Here is a 21,523-nt window from a genome sequence, read left to right on the forward strand (position 1 = left end):
AATGTAATTAAGTAATTACTTAATTTTCATTTTTAGTTATTGATAATTATTTTGAAGGTAAATAATTATTAATTGGTAATGAATTTTTATTAATTGGTAATTAATTGTTATTAATTGATTAATTGGTAATTATATTAAGGGGTCGATTCCGATTCGGTAAAATCCCCTACGAATAGCCGTAAGGAGCATTTTTCCAGTACGAATCGCACACTTTCAACGTCCCCGTGCGTACGATGAAGTACGATCTGAACCCAAAGCAGATCTCCGTACCAATCGTACGAAAGACCATACGACTTATGAATACGTACAAATCGCATTCGGAACACGCAGTACGCGACGTCCGTACGTATCGAAGCAGCTTTTTCCGAGCCAGCAAGTACGATTCGTTACGACAGCACTCAGTACGATTCTTTTTCTATGGGAGTTTAAAACGTCCATAAAAGCAGATTTTGACTCGAACTGCATGCAAAACGGACCCCCCCGGGTACGCGAGTACACCCCATGATTGCAGGGGTACGGTGCGTAGGGGTACTGTGCATCCGGGTACGGTGCATAGGGGTACGGTGCATCGGGGTATGGTGCGTAGGGGTACGGTGCATAGGGGTATGGTGTGTAGGGGTATGTGCATCGGGGTACGGTGCATAGGGGTACGGAGCATAAGGGTACGGTGCGTTGGGGTACAGAGCATAGGGGTAGCATATGTACCCCCATGATTGCAGGGGTACGGTGCGTATGTGAATGTGTGGCTCTCCGTACTAATTGCTCATACTACGTTTTCGTACGAATAGCATTCTCGGTCTCCGGTCCGGATCGTACTTGTCGGGTCGTACGGCATGTTTACGATTCGGACGTATTTTTTTCCTACGGATCTTACTACGCAATTCGGACGGATTTGTACGATTCGTACGGAAATGGCTACGAATTCGAATCGCCGTACGGATTAGTTTCCCGGTTTGGAATCGACCCCTAAGTGTAATAATTTATTATTAAAGTGTGTTGTGAGGTTATAGGGTAATAGGGTGGGAAGCAATTTAATTGTAATTAAGTCATTATTTATTTTAGTGTTGCGTAATGATAATTACATTATTGTAAATTAATTATTTATTGGTAATACATTTTTATTAATTAATATTTTTTTCAAATTAATTTATTGTTCAGTAATTATTAATTGGTTATTACATTTGATTATTTATAATGTATTGGTATTCATCAATAATTTAATTTTAATAATTATTTTTTACTATTTTTTTAAAAATATTTATTGTTTTTTGGCATTGAAAATTATTTGTTTTTTATTTTATTATTGTTTGGTAATAATCTTTTAATAATTAATATTTAATTGGTATCGTTAATTAATTTGTTGTAATTTAATAATTATATTATTATTATTCACAAGAAAAATTATTTTGATTATTAGTAAGTTATTTTGACCCCTATGCTATCCAACAATTTCCCTACTGTTGCACCCTCTGGAGTTGGAATAGTAATTTTAACTCCTATGCTATCCAACACTTTCCCTACTTTTGCACCCTCTGGAGTTTGAATAGTAATTTTAACCCCTACGCTATCCAACAATTTCCCTACTGTTGCACCCTCTAGTGTTGGAATAGTAATTTTTACCCCTACGCTATACAATGTTTACTGTTTTAGTTAATGTAGTGTATAATTTATTTTAAATATTTTTTTATAATTTGTTATATATAGTTTAGATATTTTTATTTATATTATTGTTGTATGTGTATGTAATGTATTTATAATTTATACAATGTTTTTTAATAATTTATAAGTTGTTAGAGTAATTAATTGTAAATATTAAGTATATATTATATTTTATATGTATATGTTAAATTGTTTACATTATATGCATTACTTATAATATTAAACATATTTTTAACTATGTTAATTTTAATTACATGTATAATTTATTTAATTTTATATTATTTTTAATCATTAAAATAACTTTTTTTAGAACTATATTTTTTACACCAATATTATTTTCTCAATATTTTTGTATTTACCTTAATGTAGATAGAACTTCGATATTCTCGACGTCGATATTCTGCCTCCGATATTTTTGACGTCGATATTATGTCAGACATTCAACAAGGCTATCTTTATTATTCACTGCTCTCTCACAAAAGAGTTCCATAATGCCCTGTATGGGCTTTATTTTTATACAGTTTTGTCTGAGTGGTGCCCAAAGGAGTGTCAGGGGCATCACCAACAGCAGCCCTCATGAAAACCTTTCAATAAACTGTTAATCTCCTGGGTCAGTGAATGCTTTTTTCACAGGAGATCTTACAGTTTTTATCAAAGCACTTTGAGCAAATTATGATTTTATGCTTGATGTTACTGACCCTTTTGAGAGTAATGTAACATGTGAGGTCATAAGCAGTGCATTGGAGAGCTTGAGTTATATTTAGGTGACATTGCAGAGCTTAAGTTATAGTTAGGTGAGGTAAGTATAACTGCTGAATTTCAATGATTTGGTGCAAGAGCAAACTGTACCTAACTGTAACGTCCCTGAAAATGTAATCAGTGATGTCACTGACTCTTTCATGAATAATGTAACATGTGAGGTCATAAGCAGTGTATTGCGGAGATTAAGTTATAGTTAGGTCAGGTAACTATAATTGCAGAATTTAAATGATTTGGTGCAAGTTTAAACTGTGCCTAACTATAACATCCCTGAAATCTGTTTTTTTCAGAGAACGTATAAGGATTTCAAATGTTTATTTCCTAACTATACTACCACTGTTTTTCAGTGAATTTGTTCGTTAAAAAAAAAAATCTAACTATAACGTCAATGTAACCTTTGTTTTTCAGTAAATTTCAATGGTTTCTTAGACATAAATTATACTAGAATTTCACCTACAAGTTCAATTTAGTAATTCTAATTTTTAAACTTTATAAATACACTTTATAGTTACATTTATTAACATTAAACTTGTTCGGGGGCCTTTAAGCTAGCTGTCCATCAACCTGGGAAAAGTCAGAAAGACGGTGTGAGGCTCAATGGGCAGGGCTTGTGAGTGACTTTGCACATTTGCTTACTCATTAATTTATAGGGAGAACTATGAACGTTGCTCTCACCAGGAGACAACAAGAAAGAACCCACTTGTCACAGTGACTACAGAAGGGATTTACCTACAGTACATCAACAAGGTTTTCACCTACATCAAGGATTTGAGATAGTTTTGCAAGGTGCAATTGCCGAGAAAACATACTCGCTTTGCCAGGGGCACCTGCTATTTTTTTTTTGTAATTGATTCCCATTAAGGTTGAATTTCTGTGAAATGAGCACCAGGGCCTGAACTGAACCTCACCTACCTATTTATCCAACAAGAGGCCACAGTTTTGCACAAAACGTTTACCCAACTAGAGTTCTTTCTACAGGTTGATATATTGTGTGTCCATTCCTTTCTCTGCACACAACCACAAAATCCCTCTGCTATAAATAGCAGAGGTATTTCCATTACATTTTTTTAACCCTATAAGGCATTTTTTCAGTGTATTGACAATAGGCGCTCATGGTGCACCAATGTCATAACACTGAAAGTGAAAGTGAAATGATCCTATTGTCTCATTTGACTTTCACTGCTGATGTGCTTGTGGGGCTATCTCAGACCCCGAGCACGAAGGCACATGGGAGAGGTATCTTTGGAAAGGGGGGAATCTCCCCTTTCCAATAGCACCCTTTCCTAATGGATTCCTGCTTCGGGATCACCAAAGGAGGGCAATGCTAAAGTAGGGATACACACACTAGATACCAGGAAGGGGGAACGAGATTGTGGGCAAGGGCTTTTGCTGCCCCCATATATTATTCAATCTTTCTGCCTCCCCTTGTGGGCAGCAAGTCCACTTGGACAAGATGATTTATTTGTGTACATAGCTAGGGGTGGCGGCTGCCATAAATGGGCATTATATTGCCCCCATCCCTCAGAAAATTTCCTACAGTCGTTCTGCCTCCGAGGCAGAGATTTGCACAGTAGCCTCGGATCTGCCCCGCAGGTGAGTAAGCCCACTAGACCCCAGTGATTTTTTTTATTTCTAAAAGAGGGGTGGAGTGTGCCCAGAATGGATTTGCCAATGCCCCACCCCAAAAAAACAAAAAGGCAGATCTGGGGGTATTATCCTGATCCGCCCCCTAGGGAGGCAGAAAGCCTACTAGGCACCAGTGATTTTTATTTGTATTTATAAAAGAGGGGTGGGGCTGCCCACAATGGGCATTTCAATGCCCCCCAAACTTTAATAATATTCCCGATCTGCCTCCAATAGGGGCAGAGAGCCCACTAGGGACCAGGAGTTGTATTTGTTTTTTAATGCGTAAGGGTGGAGGCTGCCCAAAATGAGCTTGCCAATACCCCCACTACCAAACACAAAAGGGACAGTCTATCTGTCCCCAGGGAGCAGATGGGGGGTTTACCCCCATTTCCCCCCCCCCCCCCCCCCCGGGGCAAAAATCCCACTAGGCACCATAGATTTGTTTTAGATAAAAGAGGGCATGCCAATGCCCCCACTCCCCAAAAATATTGGCTCAGTATTTCTCCCCAGGGCAATTTGCAGTAATAGCCCCTGGTCTGCCCCCCCAGGGGGGAAAAAGCCCACTGGGCACCAGGGACAAAGTTTTACCTTGTGCAGGGGTATGGCCTCCCTGAAGGGGCATGCTGATGCCCCCAGCTCTAAACAAATGGGCAGTCTTTCTGCCCCTGATCTGCCCCCCTTGGGGAGAAGAAAGCCCAATAGACACCAGGAACTATTTTTACTTTGTGTAGGGGTCGGGCTGCCCAGAATGAGCATACCCATGCCCGCACCCCCAAAAACATGATTACAGTCTTTCTGCCCCCCGGGTGACAGATGGTGGTTATTGCACCCGATCTGAACCCCCAGGTGGGAGCAGAAAGCCCCAGGGATATGTTTAAGGGCATGTCAGGGAGAGGCCCCATAGTGAAGGCTCACTCTTTTTTTTTAGGCACACATTTTTGCCATTTCTGCCCACTTGGGGTAGATCAGCAATATGTTTAGGCTCATCTCCTCTCAGGTGGGACAGAAAACTGCTAGACACCAAGGAAAGCTTATTTATGTGTGTGTGAACTGGAGTTCGGCTGATGGTCTTCATGTACTGGGGTTTGCCTGGCTGTATCTGTACTGAAATTTTGCTTCCGGTGTGTGCAGACTTGTGCTTGGCTGGCAGTGTGTGTGAACTAGTGCTTGGTAGAAGTGTGTGTGGACTAGCATTTGCCTGATGAAGTGTGTGGACTGGCGGTATGCATTGGATGGTGCTTGGCTGGCGGTGTGTGTGGATGGCGCTTGGCAGATGTTATGAAGGGACTGGGACGTGGCTGGCGGCATGGGTAGACTGCCATTCAGCTCGCAGTGTGGCTTGCATAAATCTCTCACTGTTTTCTTACCCAGAACCCACAGCAAACATCAAATTTAGCTAGGAAGTCACATGTTCCTCACATATCAGTGTGGGAAAGTTGAAGGACTCCCACACCGGCACACATTTCCTATCACCAAGTGTTAGAAATGGGGTCTCTAGTTGGCAGAGGTAGGTACCTTTGTCCAACTAGGGACCCTTGCTTTTAGTTAGGGTAAGAGGGATACAATTCTAAAAAAGCACCTGCTCACCCCCTTGGTAGCTTGGCATGCATTACACACTGCCTCTAAGATAAGCCTGTCTACTCATCTCAGAGGCAGTGTGTAAAGCATTTGTGAACACATCCAGTGATACAGGCAAAACACTACAAATGGACACCACACCAGTTCAGGAAAATAAATAATCTTTATCTAAACCAAACAAGACCAAAACAACAAAAATCCACAATACAGTTATCAGGATATCCTTAAAAATAGGTTATTCACTTAATTAAAGTTTGTAGCAACAAATAACTCTACCTGGAATTATTGCATGGTCGTGAGAGACAAAAATCCCAAAGGACGGCACAGACCACGAAGTGTGCGGCATGAGGTGCTGAGTCAAGCAGACCCCCAAAGAACAGTACCTTGGAATTGATGAAAGTAAATGGTGCACGGCATCAGGGAGGTGATGTTTCGTTGGTGCCGGGCAGCGTTGGTTCCTTACGACCCCAGGGGAGGTGAAGCCTTGGTTCTTTACTGCGACACAGGGGAGGTGAGACATTGGTTTCTTACTGTGTCGGGGAGGTGACATCTCGGTGGCGGGGAGGCGGCTGTTCCTTACAACAGTGCGGTGTCGATCACCCATGTCGAGTAATGGCTCCGTGTTGATGAAGCACCAGTGTTGATAAAGTTGGGCCTGCGGTGCGAGTAAGGATGGTGCTTCCTGGACATCATGAGCGGTGTCCTCATCTCCGGTGCATTCAGCGACCTTGGTGATGGCTTTTGGAGTCGATGTGGCACAGCATCAACAGAGTTCCGGCCTAAGGTGCAAGTCGGGCGGTGCATTGTGCTCTTCAAATCGGTGCAGATTACAGCGTCATTTGCCGGAGTCAGTGTTGTAATTGCCTTCTGTGGCAGCTGAAACAGCAGTTCCAGATGCAGAAAGAAAGAAGAAATGAAGTTTTTGTGTCCCTGAGACATTTCGAACAGGAGGCAAGCTCAATTGAAGCCCTTGGAGATCTTCTTTCAAGCAGGGGACACACAAACAGCAAAGTTCATTCATTTCTTCCTTGGCAGCAAGTAGCTACTGCAGGCCAACCCCAGACAGAAAACAGCACAGGGGCAGTATTCCTCCTCAGCTTCCTCCCCTTCTTCTCATCCCCTTACCAAAGGTTCCTCTTGATACCCAGGAATGATCTAAAAGTCTGGAGTATGGGCACCTCTTTTTATACACAAAAATACTTTGTTCTCTGGTGGCAGAGAGGCCCTGTGCTCAATAAAAACTGTTTCTGTCCTCTCTGGTGCAGCTTCCTTGCAGGAGGTGGAGACAGCATTGTCCTTGGCAGACCAGGCCCATTCAGGTGAAAGAAAATCTCCCCCTCCTACTCTAAATGCAGCCCAGGTCTATTCAGCCCAGCCTTGACTCATTAGGACCTCTGGAGCCACTGCCCCTATCCACCCCTGTCATCCAAAACCCAGACATGCAATACACAAACCTGGATGGCTAAGCAAGAAAAATACCCACTTTCTAAAAGCAGTATTTTCAAACACAGAATGTAAAAATCACCCTCACTAAAAGATGTATTTTAACATTCTGAGTTCAGGCATACTAAACTTTATTTTCCTACCTGGTTCCCGGGGGCAGATATGTTTATAAGATGTTATAAACAAACTCCCCATTCTGTCATATGGGAACAGGTAGCCTTGCAATAGTGAAAAATGAAATTAACAGTAATTCACTATTAGGATATGCCACACACACCAGAGCATGTCCTACCTTTTACATACACTGCGCCCTGCCCACAGGGGGACCTTGGTTGTACCTTAGAGGTGACTGACACGTTTCTGCACCAAGATCTACCTTTCTGCCAAATTCCGTCCAGCGAATTGCCTAAAATCTCTATGGGAAATTGAATGGGTAAAACACATATTGTAACCCCTAATGTCTCGGCCTCTGCTTGACAAATCACCCTGAAACTTTCCAGACAGCAGCTGAAGTTCATTATACACTAGTGTTAACAATTTTGCGAAGATTCATCAAATGGTGCCACAGTTATTAGTAAAACAAAAAAATATATATACATTACCTAGAATCGTGTTTCAATAGGAAGTGCATTTATTGTGTTGCTAAGAACTTTGGCGCTATGTGATGAATCTCTACAAAACGTTTCAAACAAGTGCACTTAGTGGCCTAGGTTTTGCATGAAATTTTTCTGGGTGATCCCTCAAGTTAGGGCTGAGAAAAAAGGGGAGCCCCTAAATGATTTTCCCCAATAATTTTCTGATGGGAATTATAGACACAGCTACAGCCTAAACTGCTGAACGGAGTTATACCAAATTTGACAGAAAGCTAGATCTAGGTCCACAAAGAGTGCTTTTGTGTTTTGGTGTAAATCTGTTTAGTAATTTTAGACCCACAAAAAATGCAAAAAGAGACACAAGGTGCATGGTAGGAATACCCAGACCCCCAGGCCTGATAGTGGGGTCCCAGAGGGACCCAGCTTGGTGCCAAAAATATTTTTGTCTTTAAATGTTGTCTACTGTGCTTGTTTTAAAAAAGCTTCCTGAGTAGGTGAGATCCCAAGGAAGAAACATGTATATTTTGATGTAGGGGAGCATGCATTGGCCCCCTCTTCACTCCAATTTTGGCTCAGGAACCCATCGCCTGGGGCCGAGCAGCATTGTAAAGAAGGAGAGGACACAGTTCCCTTCATCCCAGATTTGTATTCAGCCCAGGGGATCCCATCTATTAGAGCCTGACCAAATATACAAAGGAGGAGGAGGTCATGCAGCATTCCTCCTTGAGCCATTCATGGCCATGGGGACCCCATTCCCAGGGACGACTAAGACTAAGGGACCGATTACGATGGACTTTGTCCGCCCGCCATCGCTGCTGGAAAAGGGACCGCCCGCCATAGGTGCGGTGGTCCCGCAGAATGAATTAGGATGCGCCCGCCACACTGGAAGGCGCATCCTGTATGTTTACATTGTGGCAGGTGGCAGCACCCGCCACAATGTAATAATACATGTTTCACATTTGCATGTACCGCGTGGCAGGCACCATGCGGTGCCTGCCACCTCGTACATGCAAATGTAGGGGGGTACCATAGGTACCCCCCATGTCCACCACCCCCCCACTCCCTGTGTGCCAGCAACGGGCCCCGAATGTCTTTTTCCACCTATCTTTTTGCGGCAGACACTCCGGCGCAAAAGACAGGCATCCTAATACCCACGGCAGTGCCTGCACCTCCATTGCCCATTGTACCTGGTCCCGCAAAGCGGGTTGAAAAGGCCCACCTTACGGGACCACAGCGGACGGTCTTTCCGTCCACCGAGGTACCTTTCCCCTTCCAACAGCCATCCTAATTTGGTGGTGGGAATTTTAAGGGTAATGGCAGTAAATCTGCGATGGCCGGGCCGGCGTTCCTCACCGTCGGCACGGTGGTCTCGGATTTACCATAATCGGCCCCTTCGTCCTGGGAGAAACCCCCGGGACATAGTGGCTTCCTTACCTACACTTTTGCTGACAGGGACACCTGTGTTGCTGTCTCTTTGCATAACAATTTCAAATCTCCACCAGACTGCTCCCAGTGGGTAGGAGCTTGAAAAATGCTCTTTCCTGCTAGGAGCACAGTTTTCATTTGTTTCCCTGGCAAGGACACAGGTGAAAAGATTGCTACCTCCTCCTCACAGGGAGCACCATTTTTAGCTGTTCGCTATGGGTGGGAGCAATGCCAGCTCTTGTGGGATGCTGCGAGCTGACCGAGTCCCAAATCCTAAGATGGCTGCCACCATTTCCTGGCTGAGGTAGTGGCAGCCAAACAGATCTCGACAGGAGATCTGCTGGGATTCACTGAGATTCGTTTCCCTATATATGCAAAGTTTTTGAACATTAATTGCTCAAAACCTACTGAACATATTCACACCAAAATGCAAAAAGCACTCTTTCTGGACCAAGATCTTGACCAAGATCTAGTTTTCTGCCAAATTAGGTGTAAATCCATCAGCAGTTTAGGCTGTAGACATGTCTAAAGTTATTATCGGGAAATGAAAGAGGAAAGTGTATTTTACGGACTCCCTTTTTTCTTTGCCCCCACTTGATGGATCACTTACATTTTATTGTCAAACTAGTCAGTTAGAAGCACTGTTTTGCAAAGTTTCATGGAGTTTTGTCAAACGGCTCCACAGTCTGAGCAACACAAAAAATGCATCCTACAGATACAATACAGTTAGGTTTAGATTTTACACTCACAAAACTATACAAATTCAGCAGTTCTAGTAACCTGAGCTAACTATAACTTATGTCCCCACACTGCTTATGCTTTTATATATTACATCACTCATGACATGGTCAGTGACATCACTGATGACATCATCTACAGACCCACTCACAGACCCACTCACACAGGAGAAGAAAAAGCCTGTTGCCACCACAAGCATCAAGCTCTCATCTTTTTTCAGGAAACATGACACCTGTTGAACCTTCCTCTAGGCAGAAAGAGGTTGGGAGGATCACTCCTTCAGCAATGGCCCAACCTCCACCGAACCTAAGGCCATGTCTCTTTATGCTGGAGTGACTACAGTCAATGCAAGCAGTGAATCTGAAATGGATTTGTGTCAGCCACAAATTAAATCATCACAGGAAAGTCAATGCAGGAGCCACAGTCAACAGCAGATCTTGCATAAGTAGGAAAAGAAAAGGAGGTTGAGCTACATGCTGAGCAAATAATAGAAAAGACTGCTTTTCCTCCCACCAGCAAGGAAAGCAGAGAATACTCTTCTATCTTCTCCAAGCCCCTTTCCTATAATTTAGACATGGATTTAACCCTGATACAGTCTGAGATACAAGGGAAAAGATGGCCCCTGAAAGCCCTGCAAGTGAGGATGGTGGTGAAAATATTAATGATGAGCTAGTGGTCATCAGTGTTGAAAGTGGCTGAGAGGAAGTATTGCAAATATCTATTGAACCTGCTCAGAGGCATGTGGTACGACCAACACCTCTGGCTTCTCTATTTGCAAGATTGTAGAAACCTGCAGGCCACCACCTCCCCACAAAAATTGCAGTATGCCCTACAGAAAGCAAACAGTACAGTACAACTGTGTAGCTTTATCTCCAGTTCTTTAGGCTGTGATACAATAAGAAAGCTCTCTTTCCCAGTTTCGGACATTTTTACATTAAACCAGTATGAGGATAACATGACTGCAATAGCTGTTGAGACCTCTGAGGAGTCCTGAAAGGCTAGACCTGCTCCCACTTGTATCCATTGCAAAGAAGGGTACTCCAAGTGTCAGTTGAATGAATTCCTGTTAAGTTACAGGGTCACAACAAGCTTCAAGAAGCCCTTTTTCAAAAAATCCCAACTGACAACTTCAAACCAGGCTTCTTCGAGACCTTGCTGGTGGCTTCCGTTGGAAAGAGACTGACCCCCAAATGATGTTCACGAGTTCCTGGGCCCCTTGGCTGTGTCAAAGTGTACTTCATAAATCCTGATAAACCTAGAACTTATATACCTTTTGGCTCCAAAGACCTCCAGAGGACTGGAAGAAACCTGCCAAGCCAATGCGATTAAGGTATTGTGGCTGGACCAAAGATTCAGATTGCTCCCACTCGGAGCTCTTCTGGAGCAGTAAATCATTTTCAAAAGCACATCATGGAAAGGGTATATAGCCTTGTGGAACCCCATTCAGCTACAGCATGCAATCTCCCCCAGCGAAGACGCTAAAAGTATCCAGCCAGCATGGGACCTTTATTAGGTGTGACTATTCAATTTCTCATATTCTCAGCTTTCCTACCAAAAGTTCATTGCTTCACCGGGGACCTCATCCGAAGGCAATCTGGCTTCATGTAGCCCTTCTCAACCACAGCCTACTGCCTTGCCCCGCTGAGGATTTTTGACTTCCATTTCAGAGAGGCGGTCTGAAGGTTAAACTTCCGACTCTGTCAAACCTGTTTTCTGTTACTGCCCAAGGTTACATCGTGGTCAGCCTTAAACCAGGCCAAGGACCAGGGAAAGCATAGCCAGATGACTGTGGTTGGTACTTGATGCTTTTAGCGATGTTTTTTAAACTTAAAAAATTCAAGCCTTCAGTTCCTCTTATTCTATTTTTGTCATTTGGTGTCATTTTCTGAATTAACCCCTTCGCCGTGGGGCTAATTCCCCCGCGGTGCTGGGGGGAGTCTGTTGAAGCACATGCCCACTGTAGGGTGGGGCACACTTCTGACATTAGGGGTTAAGGTTCAAACCAAATACACTGCCATAAAGGCGGTTTTACTTACCAAATTTAGGCTTGCCTATGAGATGTATCATCATAGTGTCAGGGACAGCCAAAAGTTCCCCAACGTATCCTGGGTTGATTTTGTGGACTACTCCAGCAAGGAACTGAATGGTCGGGTGTGGGGTAGCAAAGTTAACGATTATGTTGGTTTGCACAATTTAATCATGAGAGAGCACATGCTCCTTATCTGTTTTACAGAGTAAGCCGACTTACCACAGGAAGCTTGCTGAGGAGGCAGACCACTGGGCTAGCTCCAGAGTGTCCAAAAAGATATCTGGGGGAACTCTCACAAAATTGGTCAGGACAGCAACTAGTAGAAAGAAGGGGGAGGAATACTTGAAATGAAGTAGTTCCCAAAAGGCCCCCAAAATAATTTCCATGGCAGTAGTGGGACTCAATCCCAGTCTGATCCTAATAAGAAGGGGTTCTTTGATCACAAGACAGGCAGGTTTGTACCCCAATGTACTGAGTGCTACAAGTATGGGCACTCCAAGGGTGACTCCAAATGTCCCAAGAGGGCACAGCCTCCCCATCAGTGGGTATACACCTGGGTTGGCTAAGTATAATGCTCAGGGATGAGGTGGTCCCAGTTAGCTTTGGTGGTCAGAAAAGAAAATATGTCTGTAAATACTTTCGAGTATAGCCAGTGGCTCACCATTAATGGCCAGCCGTTGGAAGTTCTGCCAGACACAGTAGCCAGTAGGACTACTGTGAAGTGTTGGCTGCTGTCTGCAGAGCAGGTTCTTACAAACACATTCCACCAGCCATGGTCACCGACAATTGTGATAACCTTCTACTGAGACCTCTGCTTCCCTTTCAGTGGGGACAGGAATTTCAGGTTCTCTTAAAATAGCAGTAAGCCCAACACGCCCCTAGACTGCCTTTTAAGCAACAACCTTGTGCACACTTTCAGGAGGAAGGTAGAGCTTGGAGATGTTGGGATGCCTTATTGGGATTATATGACCACATGATTCATGTCTGCCCACGAAGGAGGTCAAACGAGTCTGGAGCCTGGAACAATGGCCCAGACAGCTGACAAGGAGAGGGGCCGGGGTTGTGAGACACCAGCCCCTGACGTTCCAATGGCCCAGGTTGATTGGGCCCCTGAGAAAGGGGTTTCTGAACCAACCAGGGAGGACATTGCCACCCTAGGTGACCTACCTGAGTTTGTTGGATGGCAAGTTGAGGATGGGCCCACCAGGGAGGAGTTCTGCAAAGTGCAGAAGGATTGTGCTACTTTTGAGGGCTTGAAGCGGCAGGCCTCCACCCATGCAGCAGGTGAAGCCTCTGGATATCACCTAATCTACTGGGAGAATGATCTTCTATATAGTGGAGTTTTAAAGTTCCTGGTTACTGGGGCAAACCATGAGCTAGAGGTTCCCAAGTGTTACAGGACCTTGCTACTGGGTTTGACTCATGTCATACCCCTGACAGAAACTTAGAGCAAGAAAAGACCATCAACAGGCTTGTCTCCCACTTTCATTGGCTCAGAATGAAGACAACTTCAAATGCATTCTGCAGGTCCTGTCTCACATGCCAGGCCAGTGGGAAATTAGGGAAATAGCGAAAAGCTCCCTTGTTCCCATTACCAGTAATTGGCAAGCTCTTTGAAAGGGTGGTCATCAACATAATTGAACCCTTGGACCCCGAAACAGCCTTCTGCAACAGGCTTTTCTATGCCACTCACTACCCAGAGGCCATCCTTCTGAGGTCATTAACTGCACCTGTGGTGGCTAGAGCTCTGATGGGGCTCTTTACCAGTGTTGAGTCTCCAAAGGAGGTAGGTTCTGACAGATGCACTAACTTCTTGCCTGAGTACATGAAGTTCATGTGGGATAAGTGTGGTGTAACTTACAGGTTTACCACTCCCTATCACCCATGAACCAATAGTCTTGTTGAGAGATTCAACAAGACCTTAAAGGGCATGATTATGGGTCTGCCTGAACCTATGAGGTGTAAGAGAGATGTTTTCTTGTCATGCCTTCTCTTTGCCTACACACTTTTGAAATAATAGTATGTCATCTGTGAGAGATGTTGGTGCAGTGAAAAAATAAAACCTCAGAGATACATACACTGGTGGAAAATTGGCATGTCTTAGGTCACATATGTTTGAGCAGTGGCACGCTCAGTTTTAAAGATATTTGAAGCACTTGGTGTCATGGGCACTAGTGGCATTCTAGAGTGTCATCATCAACATTTGTTTGTGAAAATGTTTTACAATTAGTATGTGTTCCTACCCCCTTTTTCATATTCTTCTTTTTGTATTAGCACCAGTGCATTAGCACATATTGTATTTCTGGCAAGCAACTGTTTTTCAGCTTTTGTCCAGGTAAAAATTGCGACTGCTCCTCCGCCATTTTTGCAAACATTTGGTGATCTGTCTTTTGCCTTGTTTGGTGTGTTTGCAAAATATTTAGGCGCTATAGGGGGCCACATGTGGTGTGTAGAAAGGCAAAGGTTTGTGTTAGAGCATAATTTAGAGTTTGAAGGACAGGTGTTCTATGAGCATTTACCACTGCTTCAGGATGTGGTTGATGAGGATGATGAAGAATTGGATGGGTACCAAGAGGCAGTAAAGAAACTGGAAATACAGTTTAACATTCAGCCATGTTAGATAGTAATAAACAGAATTTTTTTTACATGTGAGCAGCATCAAGAAGAATCAATAGACACTTATGTAGCTGAGTTGCATATGTTGGAGGCAGATTGTGAGTTTGAAGAATTCACAAAACAATCAGTCAGAGACCAAATTGAGGTCATGTGTTGGGGTAAGAATGTCCCCAAAAAACTTTTCACTTTTAAAAAGCCATCTTTAGCGGAGACCATTTGCATAGTTAAAAGCATAGAAATCCCATACAAAGCATAAATAGAATTGTAAAAAAAATGGAATGCTGGTGTACACTTAGGGGTCGATTCCGATTTGGTAAAATCCCATATGAATAGCCGTACGGAGCATTTTTCCCGTACGAATCGTATTCTCGAACAACCCTATACATACGATGTAGTACGATGCGTACCCAAAGCAGTTTTTCGTCGGAATAGTACCAAAGCCCCTACAACTCAATAATCTGTACGAATCGAATTTGGAATGCGCAGTATGCAATGTCTGTATGGATCGAAGCATCATTTTTAAGTATGGGCAAATTTTGCGAATCAGCGGTTCGTAAGCACAGAAGAGTTGCCTCCAGTGACTATGTGTGTGTAACTTTGCCATCGCACCGAAGGGCGCCGGAGTCCCTCGAGTGAGCTGTCCATCATAGTTTGTAAAGGGCAGGAAGACGGTGCACACTGCTAGTATGTGGGGGGGGCAAACGGGGGGGATTTTTTGCGAGTTCACATGCCTCTTGTGTGTATAAAAGGTCAGGCACCGATCAGAGCTGCAAATGGGGAGAAAGATGCTACTGGTTACAGGAACTGCACAGGGATTGCACTCGTGAAAGTCAAGGATGCAAAGGCCTCCATCAAGCATCATAGCTAATTTTTGACTGTAGATATGGGGAGAAAGCACACCTGCCCAGTAACGTCAAAGCGCACAATTTTTTGGGGCTGATTAACTTTTCCATTGTGCCGAAGGGCTTCGGGGTCCCTCAAGTGAGCTGTCCATCATAGTGGGTAAAGGGTGGGAAGACGGTGCACACTGCTAGTGTGTGGGGGGGGGCAAACGGGGGGGCTTCTTTACGAGTTCACATGCCTCTTGTGTGTATAAAAGTTCAGGCACCGATCAGAGCAGCAGATGGGGAGAAAGAAGCTACTGGTTACAGGAACTGCACGGGGATTGCACTCGTGAAAGCCAAGGATGCAAAGGCCTCCATCAAGCATCATAGCTAATTTTCGATTGTAGATATGGGGAGAAAGCACACTTGCCCAGCCTCGACAAAGCGCAATATTTTTTGGGGCTGATTAAGGAGTTACTGAATTTGACCTTCAACTCGGACACCTGCTTTAGCTATATCTGTAAGTGCTACCTGTTCACGGAGCCTCGTTGTCTACTTGTAACTATTCTCTGACCCCGCTTCGAGGGTCAGAGCAGGGTCAGAGAATAGTTGCAAGTAGGCAATGAGGCGCCGCTCAGGAAGCACTTACAGGGTTACAGCAGGTGCCAAAGTTGAAGTTAATTTCTTTGTAACCATTTTGTAAATGGTTACAAAGAAATTAGCTTCAACTTGGGCACCTGCTGTAACCCTGTAAGTACTTCCTGAGCAAAATTCATCCCGCTCGCGAATTCGCGGATTTTGCTGTGATTTCGCACAATTCGCGGATTGTGAAATCGCGGACAATCCGCAAATTGGCAAGCGGAACTAATTTTCCGCCCATACTTAATTATTTTCAGACCCAGCAAGTACGATTCGTCCAGTCAACACTCCGTACGACTCTGTTTTTTATGAGAGCTCAAAACGTCCGAAAAAGCAGAATTTGACTCGAAATGCGTGCAAAATGGACCCCCGGTACGGTTCGTACATCCCATAATATTAGGGGTACGGTACATACACCTACGATCATTGGGTACGGTTCATACACCCCATGTTCGTAGGGGTACGGTTCGTACACCCCATGATCATGGGGTACGAACGTTACCCCTACGATCATGGGGTGTATGAACCATGCCCCTATGATCATGGGGTGTACGAACCGTACCCCTATGATCATGGGGTGTACGAACCGTACCCCATGATCATAGGTGTACGAACCATACCCCTACGATCATGGGGTGTACGAACCGCACCCTAAGTGATTGTGTTGCTCATACGTGACGTTTACCGTACGAATCGGGTACTCATTCCCCGGTCTGGATCGTTCTTGTCGGACTTACGGCATGTTTACGATTCGTACAGTTCATTTTCAGGGTCCGTATCGTATGGATTTTCCCTTGCTTTTCGTACGGTTCGCAACAATTTGGACGTATTCGTTTACTACGGATCGTACTCTGCGATTTGGGCTGATTTGTACGATTCGTACGGAAACGGCTACGAATTCGAATCGTCATATGGATTTGTTTCCCGAATCGGAATCGGCCCCTTAGTAACAGAAAAAACAAACAAGGAACAGTACATGAGTAAAGTTGGGTATCAGAGAAAGAGACAGGAGGTGGGTAACAGTGACAAAAATCCATTCTTCAGCAAAAAATGTCTGTTTTAGGTGCGGGAATCCTAGTCACACACTGATTGGTCGAACTTGTCCAGTCAAAAATGCAACATTCTGGTAAAATGGAAATTTTGCTAAAGTGTGCAAAGTAGGAGGAACAGGGTAAATGAAACTGTGGTGAGTGAAGATGATGAGGATTATTTTGTGTGGACAGCTTTGTCATGGAAAGAACCAGAGAGGTTGGGTTGGTGGTTTCAGAAGGGAGTGAACAAGAATGTGTTGATCCCTTCACAGACATTTTGGTCTACAGGAAGATATTAAATCTGCTTGTTTATTTTATTTATTTATTTATTTGTGCAATTTATATAGTGTACAAATACCCTGGGGTGTCTCGGCACTGCCTCTGGTGCCACAATGACGATAATCACTGAAGAATTTTGTGCACAAAAATGGGAGCAGAAAGAACTTCTCCTACCAGATAGGTGTCCGGTATCTTATGAAAGAAATACGTTGATTTGGTAAGATTTTTTTAAACAAGTCGTCAATTCAAAGAGAAGACTGTTTGCGGAAAAGTGTATGTGACAAAAAAGGGCTAAATACTTTGGATGACACCCTCTGAGCCCGTTTGGGATGACACTCAGACCAGGGAGAGAGATACAGCTACCGTTCGTTAGGAAAGAGAATCTGGATGGTTCAAAGGGTAGAGATGTTTCACACATTGGGAAAGAAGAAAGAACAATTGATTTTGCTTCTAAAGCATTACGTGACAGCAAAAAATGTGCCTGGTCATTGAAAAGAATTGGTGGCATGGTGTTTGGCTGTTGAATGATTTGAAAGTTTTCTGTGGAACAGAAAGTTTACAATGCTGACTGACCATAAAGCATTGATGAAAATTCCAAGTGGAAATATCATAAGGGGCAATACCCCAAGAATTTCTAGGTTAAGTTCTAAATTACTATGGGGGCGTTGCTAACCACCAAGCTTGGCGGACGTGTTGTAGCTGAGCTACGGATCGGGCCCTGAATCCTGATAGCAACTGCGCTATTGCCAGGCCATCCAACCCTCTGTTTGGCTTATGGACCCCTGGTAACCCCTGCGAGGACAAGAAAGGAGTACAGCCTACATAGAGCCTGAACTCGGGTGTGAAACACTGAAACTGCTGCCTGGTCTGTGAGGACGGCTGGAGCAGCGATATGCAGCTCTATGGTATAGCTGAGTGGAGGCAGGTGCGCGACGGAGCAGCAAAGAATAGAGGCGGGAGGCCAACCAGAATTGCTGAGGCCACCACTTTGGAAAAAGGTGTGAGCTGCGGGTGGAGATCAACACTGTCGGAAGAGCCCTGCCAGAGACTACCGACATGCAGAATCCATGTTGCCCAGCCGCCCCACTGGAGCAAAGGTACAATACAGGCAGGACCGGCGGTCTGACCCAGAGAGGCCGACAAACGATATCATGCAATAACACCTCCCCCTCTCTGGCAGTGGTGTGGGATACTCTGAGTTTGTCCAGCAAGGACTAGCCGAGAAGACACAAAGAGGCCCTGACAGTACTGGGAAGACAAGAGGAGCAGCATGGGGGAAAATCAGAAGGGTCGGAGCATCTATGACCCTGTAACAACTACAACGGGCTGATATAGAACAAACAATGGCTGGCACAGGCCCCCCGCCCGGGTAGGCAATTATTGGCTCCCTACCTCTGAGAGCACACCGAACTGTGAGTACTGTGCCTAGCTGGGCCACACAAGCCCTCCACTGTGTATTGTATGAACGAAGGGCTGGTTGGCTGCTGCCCGGCCCAGGCTCCCATGGCTCACTGAGTTCACACTAACCCTAGACACCAGGGCAGAATATAGGGGATGGAAAATGGGTAGGGAGTCATCTTACCGGCGAAATCCTGTTTGAATATTTGTTTGAAAGCCCGTACTGAGAGCAAATAATAGAAGGCCAGAAGTTGGCGATTCTAGCGGCAGCAGCACTTGATGACCAGGAAATACACTCGACGGGGGAATCATGTGATTCTTCAGAGGACACTACAGTACATTGAGACTGAAAACAGTCTAGTCCACATCCCTTCTATCACCCCTCAGACAGTGAACGAATACTTGCGCTGATGTCACTTGGTTTGTATGCACGGGACATGGGGAGCCACGCTATAGGTAGTCAAAACACTGTACAAAACATATGTTGACCTGGAGATATTTGCATACGCGTCATGATAGGGCCATAGCTGGGTCGGCTGCTGTACTAATTCAGTGTGCTACACTCCTCTTTTTACTGCTGATTATGGTTCTCCCCTCCCCTTGTTTGCAATGGAACCTAGTATTGGGGATTGTTATTGGTTTGGGCAGACTCACTTGTTACGGAATTAGTATCTGTCGCCTAAGGCCTAGTGGGGGTATGTCTGACACAGCAATACAAGTTACTGCATGGCGACAACCTTGAACTATAAGATTTTGACCTTCAATGTTAGGGGGATGGGGTCTGTCCATCAGAGACTTGGGAGTCATGCTCAACTAAACAGGAGAAAGACTCACATAGTACTAATGCAGGAAACACACCTCACTCACTCCCAGACTGCTAAACTAAGGAAAAAATGGCAAGGTAACTGTTCTGTACGTCCTACTCTACACTTGCGAGGGGGGCAGCTATATGGATCAGGAATCCTGGAACAAAAGATCAATGTAAATGGCAGATATGTGTGGCTCCGGGGTACACTAGATGGGAAACACCTGGTACTTGGCAGTGTATATGCTCCCATCATAGAACAGATGCAAAAACAACAGTTGATGGACGGAATGTTTCACAATGGCAAAACATTCCCCCCAGTCACAGATCTAGGTTTAATCCATCGTTATGTTGCTCACCAGACCACCCCAGTTCAGACATTGCCATATGCAAATCAGTCTTGACCCTGTGCCTCATGGGAACAGTCCAGCCCGAACTGCCAAGCCATATCTTCCCTGGACCGGAATCAAGCATCCTAGGACCGGTTTCTGGCTATCAGCCGTCATCAGCCAGGATAGCTTGATTCCAGTACCATGAAGAGCATGGGACTCACGTCTGAGCATACCCATCCCACTCAGGGTGACAAATGCAAAAAAAACAGTTGATGGACGAAATGTTACACAATGGCAAAACATTCACCCCGAGTCACAGATCTGGATTTAATCCATCGTTATTTTTCTCACCCCACCACCCCAGTTCAGACATGGCCATATGCAAATCAGTCCTGACCCTGTGCCTCATGAGAACAGTCCAGCCCGAACTGCCAAGCCAGGTCTTCCCTGGACCGGAATCCAGCATCCTAGGACCGGTTTCTGGCTATCAGCCGTCATCAGCCAGGATAGCTTGATTAGGAGCTAATAGTAGGAAAAAAGCTGAAGCATTGAGCGGCTGGACGGCAGGGTGGGCCCTTGGAGATGCCTGGTGGGTGCATAACCCAACACACAGGGAATACTCTTTTTATTCCCCACCACACATGTTACATACACGCATTGGCAGGGTGATCTGCTCTATGCCGTTTCTGACACACATCACCCACAATACTTAACTTGGGAAGACACTGTCGGATCATAATCCCCTAGAGATGATGCTTGAATGGGGCAGGATCCCCACACCGGTGCCAACATGGAAGCTGCGGCCCATCACCTTAGAGGACCAGGTATTCCTTTCTACCATCTCAACTGCCATATCGAATTACTTTACAGAAAACACAGATACAACAAGTTTGTGACAAGTAGAGTGGGAGGCTTTCAAGACGGTCATCCGTGGGATGGCCTTTGGCGCTCAAGTGGAGGTATGTGCTACTGTAGCCAGAGAGCTGCGAGAGCTAGAGGACCAACTTTGAGGGCTTGAACGGGCCGCAATAGTGGATGACATATAAAGCATGCTGAGCTTTTTGAGCAGTTGAAAAACATTGATTACTGCACCTACACAAAGTAACAGCAAGCAGAGGCGTATAAGGCAGGTGCCCTCCTAGCGAGGATTATACGGGATACGCCAACCATTGCCCCTGTACACGAGGGCCACATGCTAGAGTGAGCTGCAGTAAACACACAATTGATGGATGGAATGCTGAATAATTCAAAACATTCACCCCCAGTCAAGAGACCTGGGATAAATCCATCATTCTTTTGCTCACCATGCCACCATAATTTAGACCTGGCCATATGCAAATTAGTCTTGACCCTGAGCCTCATGGGAACAGTCCTGCCCGAACTCCAAGCCAGGTCCTCCCTGGACCGGAAACAAGCATCCCAGGACCAGTTTCGGGGTTTCACCCCTCTTTAGCCAGGAAAGCTTGATTCCAGTGGCACATTGAGCCCAGGACCCATGTCTGGGCATACCTGGCACTCTTAGGGTGAGAAAGCAAAAGACACACAATTGATGGACAGAATGCAGAACAATCAAAACATTCTCCCCAGTCAAGAAATCTGGAATAAATCCATACTTCTTTTGCTCCCCATGCCACCCCAGTTTAGACCTGGCCATATGTAAATCAGTCTTGACCCAGCCGGAACTGCCAAGCCAGGTCCTCCCTGGACCGGAAACATGCCTCCTAGGATTGGTTTCGGGGGAGCACCTCA

The sequence above is a fragment of the Lissotriton vulgaris genome, chromosome 11 (genome assembly GCF_964263255.1).
Source record: "Lissotriton vulgaris chromosome 11, aLisVul1.2, whole genome shotgun sequence".
In the NCBI taxonomy this organism is placed as follows: domain Eukaryota; kingdom Metazoa; phylum Chordata; class Amphibia; order Caudata; family Salamandridae; genus Lissotriton; species Lissotriton vulgaris.